Source organism: Asparagus officinalis, chromosome 8 (genome assembly GCF_001876935.1).
Source record: "Asparagus officinalis chromosome 8, Aspof.V1, whole genome shotgun sequence".
Lineage (NCBI taxonomy): Eukaryota > Viridiplantae > Streptophyta > Magnoliopsida > Asparagales > Asparagaceae > Asparagus > Asparagus officinalis.
In genome coordinates this window covers 38149679-38169843 of record NC_033801.1, presented here as the reverse complement: position 1 = coordinate 38169843, position 20165 = coordinate 38149679, and positions in this window count along the sequence as shown.

The following is a 20165-nucleotide window of genomic DNA, read 5'->3' as shown; positions in this document are numbered from 1 at the left end:
TCTCGATCTCGCGTGCTGTATCCAACACGGCGTCGTGGGTCGTAAGTACTCTACCAGCTAGAGCCAATCTAATATACTTGTCCAGACCCTTCTGGAACTGATGCCTCCTGATAGTGGGGTCTGTAACAAGATGAGGAGCGTATCGACTCAAGGAAGAAAACTCAGACTCGTACTCATCAACGGATCTACCTCCTTGCTTAAGCTCAACAAATCTACACAAAAGCTCGTAACGAGCCGATTGAGGGAAGTACTTCCTGTTGAAGCGGTCTGTGAATGTTTCCCACAAAATCGGTCTCTCTAAATAAGCCTTCTCTGTAGTCCACCAAATCCGAGCTGTATCCATGAGCTGAATATCCATGAGATCTACCCACTCTGCAGGGGAAATACGAGTCACCGTAAGGATAGTCTCCGTGACCTTCAAAAACTCCTCCGCTGCTAAGGGTCCTTCGGCACCAAAGAAAGAAGGAGGCCGCATATATCGGAACTCCCTAATACTAGGCTCTGGACGAGGGGGAGGCTGGTGTTGAGGCTCCCGCTGCAAGTGCCCAGCCAAGAACTGCTGATTCGCCACCAATCCATGAATCATCTCCAAAAGCTAGTGCGGTTCCACTTCAGGCATCTGATCACTGCTACTGGATGGGTTACCATTACGACGAGTACCCACCAAGGTTCTAAGGGAAAACGAGGATCAAGAGGATAACTAAGGTTAAAATCAAAACAATATATTGGGAAAATAGGAATTAAAACATAGTTATTAAGATAATAGTATAAGAACTTAATTGTAGTCGTACGAATGAAATATGATTTGTATCTAAATTGTCTACTATATTCTTACTAGTGAGGACTCAGAACCGTGACCTACATGAGCCACCAAAAAAACATGTCACGTCCCGCTTCCCAAAATACCGGAGAATCGGAACGTGAACAAGACCGCGACGTATTAGATTGAGAAGAAATATACACTACTATATTTTTGTCTTCTTTTCTTTTCTTTTCTTCTCAATCCAATACGCTAAGCATCTAGAATTAAATACAATGTGAAGTTATAGGTCCCCAATCACAATTAGCAAGAATATAGTGACAACCCAGAATAAGGAAAAGACATATCATTAACAGTAAATCATCCCACACAAAAAAATATGGGTCCAACATACCCTTATACAAAACAGTCCAGCTAGGAAATAAGAAATACATAGTCCATAAAAAAAATAAGGTTAAAATACTAAATCCATCATCAACTAAAGAAAATTATGGTAAAAGAGTTCTAGTGTTCATCAGCTACTACAGAAGAAACTACTACGCTTCAGCTTCTTCTTCTACTCCACCTGCAAGGCGCTCCTACTGAGAATCCTCTGGCTCATGTATGATTCTGAACTGAGGCTGTCTGTCTCCTAAATCTGACGTACACCAGAGAAAACAGGTGTACGTTAGCGTGTATGGCACACGGCAAGATCCTACAGAGAGAAATAAACGGTCGAACGACCAAATACAATAACAATATATAGAATAGAAACATATAGCTGGAATACTAATAATCTAAATGAAAACAGCCACTGGAATATAATAATCAGAAGGATCTAATAATCAACCAAGTAACAAGAGCATGCAGCTAGCGATCAGAATAATCATCCAAGTATCCAAATCACACAACTAGATGGAATTAATACTTAAATACCAATAACTTGAGACGTAGTACGTTGAGCGAAATAATCCAAACAAGGAAACCCTTATGTATATACCATATGTCTCAAATTGTAGATAATTAAATTTTAATCCAGATCTAGGTATGGAAAGAAATATAACTGGTTCACATTTCACGAGAACCCATAAACATTCAAACAAGAAGGCCATGTAGCTAACCATTCTATAACAGGTCACTGGTTTACCTCTCACATATAGTCAAAACTCATATTCTCAAATAGCCGATTGCTCACAAATCATCTACACGCAACGTTTCACTGCCCCCCTCAGACCCACTCCAGTGCTACACAGGAATATCGCTGGTGCGAGCCTGGAAATAATCAACAATCACAATATCACTGCTTCTCAGACCCACCCCAGTGCTACACAGGAATATCGCTAGTGCGAGCTTGAAAATAATCAATGATCACATTATCATATCACCTCAGACCCACTACAGCCCTACACAAGAATATCGCTGGTGCGAGCCTGGAAATAATCAATAATCACATCTGATCACTAAACAAAGACTTTCCACACTAACATTTCTCGTATTTCTAACCACTAAGTCATGAATCCCTAGTGACTCACCACTATAACCAGGTATAACAAATGCAACTAATACTAAGTAACAGTATTCACCACTATAACCAGGTATAACAAATGCAACTAATACTAAGTAACAGTATTGTGAATCATGAATAGACGCATGCGTAACTACCCATAATTAGTACAAAATAAACTATCATTAGCATAGATTATACACATGAAATGTCACGGTCTACAATCATCAACTATACGATCATAATTAATTCAAAATAACCTTTTTCCTTAATTAATTTCTTTTTTAAAAATTATTTCTTTCTCATAATAATTTCTTTTCAAAAGTTCCTCATCATATTATTATGAAACTAGTTATCTTATTTTATTCTATATAATTCAAATGCACACACCTCACATAAAATAACCATTCAGCACATGAATATCTCTTATTTTATTCTATATAATTCAAATGCACACACCTCACATAAAATAACCATTCAGCACATGAATATCATGCACATTCAGCATATTTATTCGACATAACAATACTTTTTATCTACAAAAAATAATTATAATATAATTGAATAAAACAAAAGTGACAGGGATCTTGCTAACGACGTGTGAAAATACTGCACTAGTGGTGTCTAAAACTCATTACTACACTTATGTATAGACTCTAAACAACATATAACATGTTACTAATTAATTTTGTAAGAGTTAATCACCATATAAATACTAACAGTTAGTATATAATCAAAAGAATACAGCGAGTAGCAAGTCACAGTGGGACTTGCCAGAGCTGTTGGGGGCTGCCGTCAGCAAGAGAGGTCGTCAGCGACATCAACGGTGAGGCAAGGACAGCGGCGAGCTTAGGCAGCGACCGCAGGGTGGCATGAGCAGGGGTGAAGGTAGCAGCAACGAGGTGACGGCTGAAGGAGGTACGAATGTAGGCGTATAAAACTGCTTATTGGTCCCTTAACACAGCTCGGCACGGTGATTCGACAAACCAACGAACCATCGGGTGATAAATCAAAGCATGATCGTTAAACCACAACACCAAAGCGGATTTACTGCCAAATCAGGATCCAGACTGCCAAATCAGAGTCCTGATCAATAATGATGTTCGGATAAACCGCGAAACTAGAAAACGATACAAAACCAAACACCAGGAGGGTTCGGCCTTGACCGAGCCACCTCAGGGTGGCTCGGCCAAAGCCGAGCCACCACTTGGTGGCTCGGCGGAGCCACCAAGGTGGCTCGGTGGCCAGCCACCACTTAGTGGCTCGGCCAAAGGCCGAGCTACTAGGTGCCGCCGAGCCAACTCTTGGTAGCTCGGTGGCCGAGCCACCTAGGTGGCCGAGCCACCTAGGTAGCCGAGCCACCAAATCTGGGCCCAGATCTGAGCCCATATCTGGTTTGAAGAGCCTATAAATAGACCCCTAGCATCATTGTTTGAAGGACTTGGAACTTTTGAGGTAAAACTCTGCCGGATTGAGAACTGAACTTCGGAGTTTTGGAGCTTTGAAGACTCAGACTTTTCAGACCTGGTTCTTGGCAATCATCCACGTCAAATAAGGTAGGAGTTTGAGAGAGATCAGATCTGAGATCCACACGGTTATCCTCCGGATCAAAACTTGGTTTTTGATCCCGAAAAGAGTATCGATTTCACTTGGTCGATTTCGATTACTTAGCGCTATTATTTCCTTGGTGAAATAATCCCCTCGGCTGTTATTTCCTTCGTGAAATAACAACCGTCATACCGTGTAGATCCGACGGTGGTCCACGGATTAACCCCGGCGCAGGCGAAGAACCCACACAAGCAAGAGACCGCAAAACAGGATCTTGCGATTTGTTCGAGAAAAGGAAAATTGTAATTTTTCTTTTTTTTCTTTGATTTTGTTGTAACCGGATCTTATAAAAAGACCGGATCTTTTGTAACCGATAAACTGTTGCTTAAGAAAGCAATGACATCAATGAAAATGATTTTCCCCATGAACAATCTGGCGACCACAGTGGGAGCCACCGATCTTACTGCCAAGATCGTTGCGTCGCAGCCACGGATCTCGATCCCGGTCGAGGAGGATGTCGAGTATGAATTCGACCAACAAAAGTTCGACGAGTATCTGTCATCCTCGTCCGGATCCACCTCCCCCCTCAAGTCCAAGAAGTTCTCCTCCAGGAGAAAAGTCCGTTGGTACGAAGAAGTGCAGAATGCCAACGAAGATCTCACCTCCAACCAGGTCAAAGCTATTCTCGCTAATTCCTCCGCTGCTGAGGGTGTAGTGACTCTCTCGAAGAGAGCCCGCCATAGGCGACGTCAACGCCTAGCGCGGCAGTTTGCAAAGGAAATAGAGTCTACTGACGGAATCCGCTATAACGCGGATCTGAAGAGCAGGAGAGGCAAACAGCCTCAACAAACAATGAATGGCAGCTCCTCCAAGCCGCCAACGAATGAATGGATCCGTGTCAAATGGAATCGTTCGACACTTGAGGAGCGCATTCGCAAGCGCCGCACACTTTTAGCGCAGGAACGGGCTCAAGTTCAAGAAGCCCGCAAAAGAATGCGGAAGGAGGTGGCCAAGAAGTCGCCACCAATCCGCCAAGTGTGGAGGCCAAAGTCTGAAGCGGCGATTCAGACTAAGGAACAATCATTGCAGCCTTCAACGCAAGTAATTCCAGTAGCTAGTCCGGGAGATCCCGCAGAATAATTCTGAAGAAAGAAGTTAGTTTTGGAGTGTCTCGGTCCAATTCCCGATGAGGGATGCAAAGCTCCAGTTCAAGAACATTTGGGTCCGATAAAGAAGCCCCGAACGACTCAACATGTTGGGAGTCGCCGCCACCCTCAACATGACAAAGAGATCATGGTAGCTAGGCACACCAATTTGCACATTGAAGTCCAGGAGACCGTTGAGAACTCACGCCCACAAAGGCGTGTTTCGAGGCGCGTGACTCTTGAAAGCCCAAAGAAGGCAATTCGCCCTCAGAAGGAAACATTGTCGTCTGATGACGATAGTGTTATACCTGAGAAGTCGTGCCAACACACGATAGGTTACTCCGACCTTCAAACCGACGAGTTGTACTATCGTGTTGGGAGTACGAGTAAAACCAGGAAAAGGAGTCCTCGAGAACTAGAAACTCAATGCCCTTGTTCCAAACTCATTCGGGCAGTATTGTCTGAGTGTAACTGCATCAAGATAGTCCTCGAAAGAATTTCGGTTTTCGAAAGGCTCAGTACCAAAACACCAAAACCAAGGTCTAGGCGTTTCCGACAAAGAAGAACGGTAGTTGAAGATGGAGAATTCCCGAGGGTCACCACTAATATGACCAGCAAAGGGACATCGACACGGAATAATCCCGAGTCAATTCCGGAAGCATCCTGGCGTGTAACCCGTCTGCAGTCTGGAGCCATCGTACGAGGAACTTATGGTAGGATTCGGATAAGATTACCTTCAGAAGATGAAGAATCGGATGCCTGCTCTGCGGTCGCATCAGATAATACGGTATCCAGCGAGGGACAACCCCGCGAGTCACTTATGATAAGTGCGGAACAAGTGGCCAAGATGCTCGAAGAAGCCATGGCTAAACAACAAGAGAGCTTCAAGTTCGAAATGCAGATGGCCATGCAGAATATGAGAGAAATGCATGACCAACAAATCCAAGCACTGATAACTAGCAAGGCGAACCAAGTCATCATAACCAAGTTAATCAGGAAGATGAGGACACAGGTGCAAATGAAGCTCATAATGCCAATAATCCTCCCGTCAATGCAGGGGGTGGTAACGAGAATGCTACCGAAAACACAGGTGAAAGCTTGAAGATTAAAAACCTTGAGAGCAAAATCAATACATTGATATCCGCTCAAGAGATGAAGAAGATGGGCATTCCTTGTCCATACCCAAGAGAATGGGAATCAATCCCATATCCGGCGAAGTTCAATCTGATTAACTTCACGCCGTTCAATGGGCATTTAATTTACTTCAAATCACACCTGGGGGTTATCTCTGGTAATGAGCCTCTGATGGTACGGTCCTTCGTTGGCACTCTTCGTGGAGCCGCCTTCGATTGGTATCGCCGCCTCAATCCAGGAAGTGTAAATAGCTGGGACGACATGGAGACTAAATTCCTCAGTAACTTCTTCGACGACGACACCGAGATATCCATCGGGTCGTTGCTTTACGAGAAACAAAAAGATAAGGAATTGGTTGATACCTTCGTCAAAAGGTTCCAGAACATGGCGATGAACTGTTGGGACCCGATCACTGAGGAGTTCATTCTCCAGACTTGCCACAACAACCTCGCATTGGAAGCAATGGGGACAGCACCGTCCAAAACATGGAAGGATTTGAAGGTCCGAGGAGAGCAAGCCGAGCGATTCCTCAGAAGGATGAAGGCAGAAAGAGGCCAACAGGCGACGGATGCTCCGCAACAGAATTTCGTCCTGCGAGGGAAAGGTAAGGCACATGCTAATGAAGTTGATGCTAATCAAACTTTCTAATTGCAACCTCAGCAACAGCCGCAGCAACGAGCACCACAACAGTCGCACTCGCAATGGCAACAACGGCCTCAGAAGTAGAAATCTTTGGAGCCAAGATTTCCTAAAGTATACTCCTTCAAAGATGATGAAGTTCCCGGCATCTTTAAGTACCTGTTGGAGAATAACAAAATCCAGCTGCCGTTGATCGTGGATCAAGAAGGGGCTAGCAAAGTGACGGATCCGAAATATTGCGCATACCATAGAGCGGTCCATCACCCTACCAAGTCATGCTACCATCTGAAGGATAAGATCCAGGTGTTAATTGATGTAGGCGTCATAACCCCGAAGCCGTCCAAAATGTCGGAGCGAATGCAGTATCAATTAGCTTTTGATCAGTGCCCACAGCATGGTTTGAACCAGAACGCATCACCAAAGTAGGAATGAAGATGGTGAATGACGACCCATATGGACAACGTCAAAAAGGACTTGTGCCACACACAGCCCCAAACGGTGAAATCCTCTGGGTCCATCCTGATCTTATTAAAGACGAGCATTGGACGACTTCCTCGACCAGAAAGGGTAAAGGCAAGTCCTGCAATGCTACCTCCGTGATCTTCGAAGAGGACGGTAATGAAGCTCCTACCTTCCTGCTCTCCGAAGAAGAACAAGAAGTCTTTGCCACTAGAAGCGGAAATCAGTATCACTTCAATTATCCATCACCTAGTGATCAGTTAGCTGAGCAGGGGGTGACTAAGCAAGGACCAGCCAGAACTCTCACGGAGCTGGGTGTGATTATGACTCCTAGACCGGTTGAAGAAGCTCGACGATAGCCGGTTAATAAACAGAAAGAAAAGAGGCCTCAGGAGGTTCAGAATCCAAAGCAGTCTCGTTTCAATCGTCCGATTAGAAGAGATAAACCGAAAAGCTCGAACACTCCGCACATCTTCGATATTATGTCTCAACTAGCTAACATCCCAGCACGGATAACATTGTATGAGTTGTTACGGTTGTCTAAAGAGACCAGGGAAGCCTTACAAGAAGCCTTGGCCAATTCAGAAGTGTTCCTTACTCAGATCAAGCCGGTACCTGAAGAGCCAGAACCGTTAATTCAACACTACAATATAGCGGCTAAAAACCTTCCCTGCATTACCTTTACCAAAGAGGATATGCAGACGAAGAATTCGAACCATGATCGACCCCTCCAGCCAAGTCAACCGAATCCAAGTGGATCCGGGTTCTGCTGTGAGTATTATGCCTCTTCGCTTGATGCATAGTCTCAGCATTCCGGTTAGTAAGTTGGCGTCCACAGGCACTGTCATCTATGGATTCAATACTAGCGGGTCAAGACCCTTGGGTATGATCCAGATAAAATGTCAAATGGGTGATTTAAAGACGGAAGTCACATGTTATGTGATCGATGCTGAGACTTCATATAACTTACTATTGGGTCGGCCTTGGATATATAGTAACGTTATAATCCCCTCCACTCTCTATCAGTGTTTGAAATATGTTGACTCTGATAATAAGGTTAGGACGGTGGTCGCGGATAAGCAACCATTCAAAGGGTATGAGAATTATTTCACTGATTCTCTCCTTTATGGTAACGAATCCGATACTGAATCATCGGCCCATTACACGGACAGTGGAGAAGAAGCTGATACCGAGGCCGGACTTGATTACAATGGAGGTTATGTTTTAAACATCAGATGGCAGTTGTAACTGGCAACTTACCAATAATGAAATAAATAACGATTTAGAGTACTCACTGTCTCTTGATGATGTGATAAAAGAATTGTATGATAATCCCGATTTATATGTGCCGCTTCGATCGTCCTATATAGCAAAGAAACGCCTCCAGCATTCTTTCGAAACAACCCTGGTCATTCCTACCAAAATAGGAGGCGAAAGAGAAGTGATTTACGGTAAAGGAGAGGGTTTTCCATTACCAGATCATTTCTTAAGGGAAGATGAGAATGATGACAAACCTGGTCAGCATTTGTCTAAGTATAGTCCGGAAGCGCGCAAGCTCATGGAAAAACATGGATATGATTTCACACTCAGAGAAGGTTTATACTTCGATCGAGGTCCTCGTATTCTAGCCAAAGCGGCATATGTACCAAAAGGGAAACCGGATGATTATTATAAATTCAGACGAGGGTTAGGGTATGAATCTTCTTCAGAAGATGAATGTTGCTGGTTAATCAATAACCAATCATCTGAGCAATACAAAGATGGGTACCCTTCAGATTCCTCGGAATGGGATTCCGATACAAGTCTGGGGGAAGCATTCAAAGCCCTAATGGCGAACATGGCTACAGCTGATCTGTCCACAATGGAGAACGATGATCAAATGCCAACATAGGAAGACCCCTGGGTTCATCACCTGAACATGCAGTATGGTGATAGGTTCGAACAGAGAGAACCCCTCACTGAAGATAAAATAGTCCAAATTAACATGGGTGACGAAGCTAACCCAAAGCCTATATTCATCAGCGATAGTCTTCCCTCAAGTGAGAAGGAGGAATTAATTGCTCTCATCAGGGAATATATTGACGTCTTCGCTTGGAACTATGAAGACATGCCAGGGCTTGACCCCAATGTGGCAATGCACCGCCTCGATATCAAGTCGGATGCCAAACCCGTCAAACAACAACAAAGATGGTTTCATCCGCAGATTATCGAAGCCATTGAGGCAGAGGTTAAGAAATTGATCGAATCAGGATTTATCCGAGAGGAGCAACATCCAGACTGGTTAGCCAATATTGTTCCAGGCATGAAAAAGAACGGTAAAATCAGGATTTGCATCGACTTCAGGGACCTGAATACGGCATGTCCAAAAGATGACTTTCCTCTCCCAATCACGAACATCATTATCGACAATACGTGCGGATTTGAGAGAATGTCTTTTATGGATGGCTTTTCAGGATATAACCAAATCAAGATGCACTGAGATGACGAGAAGCATAAGCGTTCAGAACGCCCCTCGGTGTCTTTTGCTACACGGTGATGCCTTTCGGTCTAAAGAATGCAGGCGCCACGTACCAGCGAGCAATGACTAAGATTTTCCAAGAACATCTCAGGAAAACAGTCGAGTGCTACATTGATGATTTGGTTTTAAAATGCCGCAACAAAGAAGATCACATCAAAGACTTGAAGACGATGTTCGATCTCATGCGGAGTCATCAATTAAAGATGAACCCCACTAAATCCTTCCTTGGAATGTCCAGCGGAAAATTCCTTGGATTCGTCGTCACCACTAAAGGTATACATATCGATCCAGATAAGGTGAAGGCGATACATGAACTGCACCCCACTAGAAATCTAAGAGAACTCAGAGGATTGCAAGGGAGGTTAGCTTACATCTGGCGATTCATCTCAAATCTTTCTGGGAAGTGCCAACCATTCTCTAAGCTAAACAAGAAAGGTGTGTCATTTATTTGGGACGACGCCTGCCAAAAAGCACTCAAAGATATCAAAACCTATCTGACGAATCCTCCTGTTCTCGTTGCACCAAAATCAGGTAAAGCATTCTTGATTTATCTCAAGGCGATGAACCACTCGATAAGTGCTTTACTAGCACAAGACGATGATAACGGTCACGAACAGGCAATCTATTACCTAAGTCGGACCTTGGTAGGCGCCGAGTCGCGATATCCGATGATTGAGAAAGAATGCCTCGCATTGGTATTCGCAATGCAAAAGATGGGGCATTATTTGGTTGGACAGACGATTTATGTCATTTCTAACGTTAATCCAATACGGGTATTTATGACGCAACCGGCCTCTATGAATTGGCGGTTAGCGAAGTGGTCCCTTCTCTTGTCCCAATATGATTTACACTTCAAACAGCAGTAGTCGATCAAAGGACAAACGATTTGTGATCTTTTGGCGGCAAACCCGACAACGGATACGACAGAAGTATATGATGACTTGCCGGATGAAACCCATGAGGTTAACACTACATCACACCAACAAGTGTGGCAATTATACTTCGATGGTGCTTCGAGGGCAGTTAATAGGGCAATAACCCCCGGATGTTCTAAAGTCTCCACCGGAGTTGGAGTTGTCTTAGTTTCCCCGGGGATGCATGTGATGCCTCGAGCTTATTCACTGACTAGTCCATGTTCCAATAACGTAGCCAAGTACAACGCGCTTCTCATTGGACTCAGTTTCGCCAAGGAGCTGGGGGTCGAATATCTCGAAGCTTTTGGGGATTCTCAATTGATAGTCAACCAAGTCCGTGGAGAGTATGAAGTCAGGAACCAAGACCTGATCCTGTACCACCAGGAGGCCATCAAAATGGCAGATTCTTTTGAAGAATTCTTTATTGAATACATCCCTCGTCTCCAGAATGCTTATGCGGATGCACTGGCAGCACTAGCGGTTTTACTTGCGCAGCCTCCCGAAACTGAGTTGTTAGTCACAGTAAGGACGCATCAACTCTGTGTACCCATATACGATATGGATATTGAAGAGGAAGATGATAGAAACATAAGCGCCAAGGAGGTGAATTCAACTCAAATTGGGTCTGAGTCCCGAGATTGGCGTTTTCCTATCATTGACTACGTCCAATATGGTACTTTGCCAGAAGATGTAAAAGAAAGGGAATCAATCCGTCGAAGAGCACCAAGATTCTTCTATAATACCGAGACCCATACATTATACCGTAGAGGGTACGATGGTTTGTTACTCCGATGCCTTTCGAACAAAGAAGCAGAAGAAGTTCTTAAGGAAGCACACAAAGGAGAATGTGGTGCGCATCAGCCAGGTCCCAAACTGTATGATTGCATCAGGAGAATGGGATATTTTTGGCCAACAATGGTTCGTGATGCAATCGAATACGCCCGAGAATGTCATGCCTGTCAAGTACATGGAAATTATATGCACCAACCACCAAAGCGTTTACACACGTCAACCACGTCTTGGCCATTCGAGACATGGGGTATGGATATTGTTGGTCCTATTTTTCCCTCTTCAATAAAAGGTGATCGATTCATTCTCGCAATCACGGATTATTTTTCAAAGTGGGCTGAAGCGATTCCGCTTAGAGAAGTAAAGACGAACAACATCATCAATTTCATCAAACATCATGTCATATACCGACACGGCGTGCCAAGACGGATCATTCATGATAACGGTCCACAGTTCGTAAGCAACGCTTTCGTCAGGTTTTGTGACAAGTTCAAAATTCAAGATATTTCGTCAACAGCTTATTATCCCGCTGTGAATGGATTAGCTGAGGCGTTTAACAAGATGATCATTAAGATCCTGTCAAAGCTCATGAAGACCAATAAACGAGACTGGGATGATAAACTCGGTGAATCACTCCGGGCTTATCGTACCACCATACGCACACCTACAGGAGCTACCCCATATTCATTGGTATACGAATGTGAAGCTGTGCTACCATTGGAAATCCAAATCCCATCCCTTCGGATCGCTCTCGCAACTGAGATGATGATAGAAGAACAACATCAGAAACCTTGGAAGCTCAACAACACATTGAGTTCTATCAAGCCAGAATATCTAGGGCTTTTAACAAAAGAGTCCGACAGAGAAGCTTCAAGGAAGGAGATCTGGTCCTCGCTGCTCGCCGACCGATAATCCTCAACTCCAAGAAGAAAGGTAAATTTGAACCCAAATGAGAAGGACCATTTGTGATAGACATAGTCTACTCAAACGGCGCATAACGCCTGATTACTCAAGAGGGCGCCAGGCAATTAATGCCAATAAATGGGAAGTTCCTGAAAAACTACTATCCCTAGTACATTCAGGATAACCCATTTACCGGGAAGTTCCTTGAAGAATATTACACTTAATATTCTAGAGGATAACCCAAAATCATTTTCACCACCAAAATCCCTCACTGATCAATTTCAATTGACAGTGAGTCCACCAAAAGTGTCTTTCTGGCCCAAACCACCAGCAAATTCCCCTCTTGAATCTTTTCATGAACAAGAGGTCCGCTTTCAGTTCAGAGTCCCCTTTCGATAAACGAAAGAACTCCCTTCTTTTTCTCTTTGGTTAAGCCTTCTCATGGTTATAACCGAAGTTGAAATTTTATTTCGATAAACGAAAAACTCATCTTCAGATTAGATAACCAATCCTATAAAAGGTAAGTTTATCTAGATCTTCCAGATTCTCGGAGTGGAGATCCCACTTCTAGTTTCTTTTGCGCTGGAAATAGAATATAAAATTCTTCCTTTCCAGAATCAAGGAATAGAATATAAAATTCTTCCTTCCTTGTATTCGGGTTCGCCTTCACCCTAAAAGAAGATCGGGAAATAGAATATAAAATTCTTCCTTTCCCACACCAACCTTTTCCAAGAATTTATCAATCCAGGATTCATCCTAGGAAGTTTATCCTGAATCCTAAGCAGGGATAAGTCTGAGCCTAACACGCGCTGTCGGTTTAGTCTTTCTCCATAGAAAAAGACACCAGAGTTTGATTCTGGGGTATCCTATCCTGAAACCTAAGCAGGGATAAGTCTGCGCCTAACCCGCGCTGCCGGTTAGTTCTTAACCGTTAAAAAGAACATCCGCCCACATATTCAACATTGTGGCAGGTTGTTATTAATAACACCAAAATCCATGCCTTACACGCATAGGGAATTTCATCCTGAATCCTAAGAAAGGATATGCCGACGCCTAACATATTCAACATTTGCGTCGTCGGTTTAGTCTTTTACCGATTGAAAAAGACACCAGAATACCAGTCTGGGGTATTTTATCCCGAAGCCTAAGTAGGGATAAGTCAGCGTCTAAAACACGTTGCTGGGTAGCCTATTCCCATAACAATGGCGAAGTCTATGTATTCAACATCATAACACAAAGTCTCAGAGAATTCACTCTCTTAGCACAACGTTACATGCGGAACGGATTTAGACAATCCGCATGCTAGCCCGACTCAAACGGTAGTCGGTAAAGGCTAATCAAATCCGTTGAAGGCTTGGGGTTAGCTAAAAATCCTAAAGTCAACGCCTAACACGTGTTGCCGGGTAGCCTATTCCCGTAACAAATGGTAAAGCCTATGTATTCAACATCATAGCACAAAGTCTCAGAGAATTCACTCTCTTAGCACAACGTTACATGCGGAACAGATTTAGACAATCCGCATGCTAGCCCGATTCAAACGGTAGTCGGTAAAGACTTATCAAACCCGTTGAAGGCTGAGGATTTGCCAAAATTCCTGTGAGTATTATGGTCAATCATTCCAAACAGAATGAGAAATCACGATAAAGATAAAGATAAAACCATTTCCACTAAGAGGATCAAAAGTCAAAATATTCAGTAAATGAAATCATACATCAAGCCTATGGCTAAAAATCTGCTGACTAAACTTAGACAACTTATCATCATAAGCTTGCCTAAGCTCATCCTGCAATTCAGCTCCGATGGACTCTTCAGTAGTGGCTAAAGTCTTCACAGCAATCTCCTCTGTCTCGACCAGCTTCTGCTTCAAGGATTTCAGCTTCTCAGATAAGGCAGTGTGGGCTTGCTGATCCTGTACCTTCGTCATCTGAAGGATACTCAAAGTCTCCTCTTCTTCACGAAGTCCTCTTCGGAACTGTTCTATCTTGGTCTCGTAAGAGGCAATAGATAAGTCAAGATCGTCAAGTGAAGATGATCTAACAGCAAGGTTGGCCTCAACTCGGTCTACCTGATCCCGCTGCACCTGAATCTCGAGCTCAGCAAGAACTCGAGTATTGCGCCATGTCTGTAAACGAGTATCCAAATTGGCAGCAATGAATGAAGAGGCACCTGCATCCCGGAGCTCACGTAACATCTGAAGCTCGTGCTCCAAGCAATCAAGGTCATCGATTATAGCCTTCGCCAGATCCGGATATCCTGCATCCCTTATTGAATTTATTCTGGGATCAAGGAAAGGCTTAAATTGGTGAAGGAAAAGTCCGCCGTGGAAGAGCTTGCCAATCATAGTATTCACGAAGGAGAAGAAGGAGCGGACTTCTATACAGATGACGATCTTCTCAGGGTCGTTGTCTGATAACAACTCCTTCACAAGGACATGAAGCCGAGAATAAAGCCCTACACAAAAAGGAGAAATCCGTCAAAAGCCTTGATGAGGAAATAAATAACATTTCTCAGTTGCTTAATTTATACCTTCTTCCCCTTGAGTCACTGGGGGTAGTGGAGGTGTAACTGCTGTGGATGTATCAGCTGATGTAGTTGGTCTCGCAGCCGGCTCAACAGGATCAGTCTCGACAAAAGCTTCTGTCAAACACAAAACAGAATTCTCAGATGCATCACATTATAGCTGCATTAGTCAAAAAATGGCTAGTCCTATAATTAACTTGAGAAGAGGCACGTACCTTCAAAAGGACCATCCTTGGGATTCTTAGAGAGTGTAGACTCAGGAAACATATCTTCAGGCATTTGGTCATCAATTTGAGGAGAGCCATGCATGAAGTAGAGCATAGGAGTGTCCACGAGCAAACATTCCTCGTCGAAATCATCAGTCAAAAAATCTGACACAAGAAAATATAAATGCGAAAGAAGAATAAAGAAACTACGACCAATGGAAATGAGTTACCTCTTATGGGTGTGTTAGCCTCTCTATTCCCAAGATCCACGTTTGCCTCCTGCAATTTATCTAAAAGAGCAAGAAGCATAGAGACAATTAGGGGGAGGCACGAATTCTGAATCGTTCAACTCCGTTGTGTGCCATCTAAAGGGTACATTGTCAATGGTAGATGTACCTGGATTCGTTGAATCGGGTCCTACATTGATAGTCTCCTTAACATCGGCAGCTTCTGCAGGCTTTTCTACCTGGTGTGATAAGTCAGGCTCACCAGAAAATGCAAAATCATAAGGAGCAGGATCGAGACTCATCTTGCTTTCCCCACGCTCTCCTATATAGAGATGGAAAAGCATGAGCATGAAGTTCTATGATCAAGAGAACAGTCTATGAAGTAGATGTTACCTCCGTCGCTAGCAGGATCATCACCAGCTTGTGGGCTAGTCTCTTCCGCCTAGCAGCTGGGGCAACGATCGAAGGTTTCACCCGGGAAAAAGGATGGAATTCTTCATCCTTGTCAGCCGCGGTCCCTGAAACATCAAACAATTGTCAAGATTAATAATTCTGGAAGACAGAAGGAAAGGATAGGTAGTTAACCTCGCTCAGAACAGTCCTCGTAATCTTCAAGATCTCCTCCTGAAGCCTCATCAGCAGAATTGAAGATCTTCTTTCCTTCTTCGTCAATCCGACGAGTCTTGCTCCGCGTCCTCTGTGACCGAGCATTTTCCCAAATCACACGAGAATCAGCCTGAGAAGCCTCCTCAGCCACTAACTCTGCAATCGGCTTCACGGGGACGGTTTTGTTAGCTGCTAACAACCACCTGCAGCTTAAGAAGGTGAGCTTTAACTGATGCTCTGCACTCGAGAGACTGAACTTAGCACCAGTACAGCCCGTCACGGTCCACAGCCATGCCCAGAGACCGTCCACCAAACCGCCATGAGTGCGAAACTGCTGACGCGGATTCCCGACATAAAGCTGATCATAACTAAACTGGTGGGCGAATCGGCAGGGTAGATATGGCTCTATGAAGCACTGATTCCTCACCCAAAAGGTCAGATAACCCGGCCTAATGTTTACTAACCAGTTAAAGCAGCCGACATCTAAATGAGTTTGAGTCCCTCTCGGCCTCTCCTCATCAGTCAAACACTCGCCATATTGGCTCAAGAACTACGGGAAGCAAGTGGAAAATACCCAATACTTGTGGACCTGTAGCTGCTTCCTGGCTTCAGGGAATCCTCGCCCATCCCACCTGCCATTCTCAAACAACTATAGTAGGGGAACAGAGCGGTCTACCGTGCTAGGTACCGACATCATATCAGGATGATGAAGGACGAACCAAGCCATCAAATAAGTGTATGGGAGCTCCACCTTAGTAAGAGGAATTCAAGCCGACGGTTCATCTTCTTTCTGTGTGAAAGCACTAGAAATCTGTCGAAGCCCTCGATGAATGTTAGCTACCATCACCGGAAGAAGCAAAAGTTCCTTTTTGTAGGCAAGCTGAAACGCTGGGTAGAGCACTTCCAATGGCAAAATGTCACTGGACTGATACGGGACCACGCATTTCTTTAACCAGATAGCGAGGTAACCGGCGAGAAGGGTCATCGGCTGAATCGATGCAGTCACATGCCATAAGAATGATTTAAATTTGGTCCCTGCAGGAAAGCCACTCTCGGGATTACTAATGGTATAAGAGTGTGCGTCAATCTTCTTCAGCAGACCATTAACCTCTGAAGGAGTGAGCGTTGCCAGCTCACAAATAGCCTTGCCAGAATTGCTCTTTAGATTTCTGAACAAATAACACGCAAACTGTTTCAGGCTCACATGTGACTTAGTCCTCTTCGCTAAAGGCTCAGACTGCACCAAGGCAATATGGTAGTGACATGTGAGATCCCATAAAGTCTCATAATGGTCGGGCATGCGGTCCTTCAGCTGACTTAATTCATGGTTGGAGGAAAAGTACTCCTGATATAGCATCTGACCCATGGGCAAACCAGAAATCTTGTGCATCTCATGAAGAGCCAAGCCCAACTCTCCGTGCCTAGTCAGAAAAGTGTTCGAATCCGGGTTATAGAGCTCGCACAAAGCGAAGAAATGTTTAGCGCTGACGGGTAAACCATACATGGTGGAACGAATAGCTGCATATAGGCCACAAGAGTGCAACTCCTCGCTCCATCGGCTTAAGACCCCCCAAAGCTTGTCAAAAGAAGGGCCCCAGCCATAGAATCTATGGCACGTCGCAGGCATCTCCCGTCCTAAGTCGGCGAGACTATTCTTCAAGGTGGAAGCAGAAGCAAGAAACTCGTTACGCGGCGGTGTATCCAGCCCCAATACTCCAGGACGCAATCCAATGATATGACTCCTGCTCGAACCAGGAGCTGCCTGATGAGTAATATAGCCACAGTGAATACTCTCGTGCTCCTCCGTCAAGCGCCACGACATCTCCCGTGTCACGGCCTGACGCCTTAGCTAAGTCAATGAGCGGTGTCGAGGAATCTTAGGCAAATATAGAAAGCCACCGTCATCTTTATGAAGCCACTGCTCGGCATTAATAAACACTGCATCAGGATCTCTAACAGAGTCACCAAACAAAAAGTTGGTCTTCCTGAGAGGCTGAACAGAGCTGGTATCCTTCACGAAAGGCACATCAGTAATCAGCTGTCGAAGAACTCAATGTCCACCTTCCTTCACCACTTGGGCAACCTCTGTCGACGTGCCCGAAGCAAACTGAGGAGTAAGTGGAATAGGTGAAAAATCATCGGAGGTCGAATAATACTCATCATGACACCCGTACACTGCATGAGATGAGAATGCTCCAGAAGGATATCCCACTGGAAATAAGCAATTAAGCATTTGTTAGTCTCAGTTATAAAAGGAAGTTGAACTCATCTTACAAATGAGTAAGATAGAGTCACTGCTTTATAAAGGGTGAGACGATTTGGCTACATTGTGCATTCATAAAATAGGGTATATCAACAATATATCCCTGCCTTATAATGCACAATGCAGCTTCAAAGCGCCCCCTTTATTTAATTTGAGATATGGTTTTGACCAAGCAAAACCTATCTTTTAAAGCGTCAATCCTCACCAAGGAGAATCAAGGATCTTCCCAATTGTCTCACCAAGGAGAACAAAACGGGGAAAAAGGACTAATCTACAATCCACCAAAAAAGAGCTCACCAGCATACGAGGGAAGCACGCCATCAGCCGACGGAGTAGGGGATCGACCTCTCAGGATATGCGACATGGTGATCTGCAAAGTAAATCAGAGGATCAGATACAGAAAAAATTTTAGTTAGGCTGACAAACTCTAACCCTAAAATTTTACCCCCTCTATATTGCATTTAAACCCCTCAGATCTCTAAATTCTACCCCCTGAAATATGAGCTCGAGGCGTCAAATCACAAACCCTAACCCTCATATGCAATCCCACAAATTCATATATTGAATTAAACATGAAAAATGCCAAAATTATGGAGGATTTACCTAAGGAAAAGCTCGAGGATCCGACAAAAAATCAGTTCAAATGAGGCTCGAACCTCGAGGGGCCTGAGAGAAACTTTAAATATGGAGATTTTGAAGGATTTTTCAGTCTAAGATAAAAAGGAAAGATAGATCAAAGACAAATTTGAAGGTTTGAAGGAGAAAGGATGCACGAGGGAAGAGAAAAATCCAAAAAGAGGAGAGGGGGGGCGGCCCCTAAAGAGAGGAAAAGAGCTCTTTTATAGTGGTGAACCAGCCTTGAACCGGACCAGACCAGGTTGAACCAGACCAGACTGTTCGCGGTGAAAATTGCCTTCATTGAATTCATCGTCATCTTAAATAACAACTTTTTGAGTTACAAAAGATCCGGTCTTTTTTTAGATCCGGTTACAACGAAATCAAAGAAAATAAAAAGATTACAACTTTCTCCTTTAGAACAAATCGCGAGCTCCTGTTTTGCGGTCGCTCGCTTTGTGTGGGTTCTTTGCCGACGCCGGGTTTAGTCGTGAGGGACCAACTGCGCCCTCTCACACTACGATCGCCCATCCTCACCGCCTTCCGCGGGTCACTCTACTTCCCTCGCGCCGGACCTCTCACTCGCCGCCCGCGCGCCCGCCCTCACTCTCCACGCCACACCTCATCCGCCCTCTTCCACTCCCTCTCGCCATCCCCACACACGCGCTCTGCACTCCACGAGCTCGTGCACTCACGCCTCGTAGCACTCTCAGCGATCCCGCTCTCTACCTCTCTCTCCGCTCCTTCCTCTCCCTCCCCTCCCTCCCTCTCTCCCCTCCTCCCCCCTCGCTCGCGCCCCGCCACTCGCCGCCCCGCACATCCAGCCTCTCCGACACTCTCCAAGTCCCTCAGCTCTCTCACACACCTCTCTGCACGCTCAACCTCCTCCACCTCCTCGGCGAGTCTCTCCGCGCCTCTCTACGTTCCCTCCCCCCCGCTCTCTCTCTACTCAGACCCCCAGCGGCGCCCCGCGCCCCCTCACTTCCTCATCACCCCTCTCTCGACCCCTCGCTCCGCCCCCCGCTCCCCAGACACAGCTCTGCGCGCTCGCCCACCTCATCGCGCGCTCGGCGCACCTCCCCCCCCCCCGGGCCGAGCACACATAGGTGGCTTCGGCTTGGCTTCGCCAAGCCCACCCAGGCTGCGTGCGGCCTTGCCGCAGCACACTATGGGTGCCTCGGCTTGCGGCCCTTAGGTCCGTTGGTTTTCGTCATTTTGTCGCGCGGTTTGTGTGGTTATTCGGATCTGATTGTGTTGAATCTGATTTGGCAGGTAGATCTGATTCCTGATGGCAGTAAATCCACTTCTGAGTTCGATTTGAAAGATCTTGATTGATCCATGATCGTCCGATTCTGCCCTTGATTGGATATGACTGTTGACTCTTCGAACTCTGCGCTTGATTCTTCACAGCAATGGATGTTTCCGTTGCTTGCGTG